This window comes from Glandiceps talaboti, chromosome 20, assembly GCF_964340395.1.
Source record: "Glandiceps talaboti chromosome 20, keGlaTala1.1, whole genome shotgun sequence".
Taxonomy (NCBI): domain Eukaryota; kingdom Metazoa; phylum Hemichordata; class Enteropneusta; family Spengelidae; genus Glandiceps; species Glandiceps talaboti.
Window position 1 is genome coordinate 19,271,255 of NC_135568.1, and position 1,455 is coordinate 19,272,709.

The 1,455-nt window shown below is 39.8% G+C and overlaps 1 long non-coding RNA gene across 1 annotated transcript in view; it reads left to right on the plus strand.

Moving 5' to 3' along the window:
* The first annotated feature begins 586 nt into the window (after positions 1–586).
* LOC144450433 (uncharacterized) overlaps positions 587–1,455 on the plus strand; it is a 7,452-nt gene continuing 6,583 nt past the window's right edge. Inside the window, exon 1 of the long non-coding RNA XR_013482242.1 lies at positions 587–720. This is a non-coding gene — a long non-coding RNA (uncharacterized LOC144450433). The remainder of the gene's footprint in view (positions 721–1,455) is intronic.

The following is a 1,455-nucleotide window of genomic DNA, read 5'->3' on the forward strand; positions in this document are numbered from 1 at the left end:
TGATTGATATATCTTTCCCGCTCTAAAATAGACATGGTATAAGAAATACTGAGTGGCTAGTCCTTGTTTACAGAGTAGATTGCAGATTCTGAAGTACAGTCCCGCCCACAGGCACTCCCGAGATATGTATGATATCAGTATGTTTCTATCAGAATACAATACAATGTCGATAATATCGATGATATTGACGTGTTTTAGCCAATTGTATATGAAAGGGGTAAAATAATAACACTTGTTTCTGTGATCGCGCAAGTCCATCCAAGGTATTGACAAGGCATGTTTGTAACAGAACACACAACCCCCGGGACACAACCGTACGTACGGCAACGTGAAGTTTCAACTGGCCGTTTTACTCGGCAAACATTTAACAAACTTCAGATAAATCGTGTCGTTGTTACAATCGGCCAAAGATAAGTTTTGGAGTCGATCGTGCGCCACACGACCATGTACACGGACTACTGACATGGCGCATGTATGTGACATTTATCGACCACGTTATATCAAGCCGTTGGAGGCGCTTCGTTGTTTACAGTCCCGCACTTCGTTGTTTTCTGGCGAAGTGCTAGATCTAGCACTTCGGCGAAAACTGACGAAGTGCTAGATCTAGCACTTTGTCAAAAAGTGGCGAAGTGCTAGATCTAGCACTTTGCCCCGCAACTGTTCAATTTTGGACCATTTAGCTACCTCCCCAGTCCCATGACGATAAAGACGTAATTACATGTAAGTGTTGACAACATTCAATGCATGGTCAGTGAATAGCTCTGCCAGTATCATATACCCAACGTGATTGGGTGAAATTACTCACTTTTTTGTAAGCTGCGATCCTATTGGTCATATATGACGTAGTGACCTAATTACATTAATTATTTCACAACATGGCGACTTGTAAAAAGACTAGCGTAGCGATCACACTTGGAGGTTGGAATGCGCCGTATACAGTCATCTTATGAAGGGAAATATACATTTTTAGCAATGCTACATTCCTAGAAAGAATACTGATGTTTCTGTGATGTAAATAGCAGATTGAATTACGACATACCGTCATAGGAAGAATTGAAGCTTCGTATGTTGATGTGAGTCCACCCACGTGGAATATGTTTACAGTTACACATCGTTGTATGTACATGTACTACAAAATATATACCAATGCATGCCAAGTCAGTCATTTTCTAAATCCTCCAAAATAATATAGATTAAAAAATGAAATTCTTCAGTTGTTCCCCCCCCCCCCCTATTTTGAACTAAATCCCAAAAAAATTTATGCAAAAAGGGGGGGGGGATCAATCATTATAAGGTGTATTATCATTCGTATGTAGCCTGCACAACTTCAAATTTATTGTGAGGGAAACCCCCAGCTGTTGTCCCATGAGAGTTACATGAATTTTGATTAAAAGTATACCTTGTCAATCATTTATTAGCTTAGGTATCATACTGCCTTATCATTGGTATGAATAT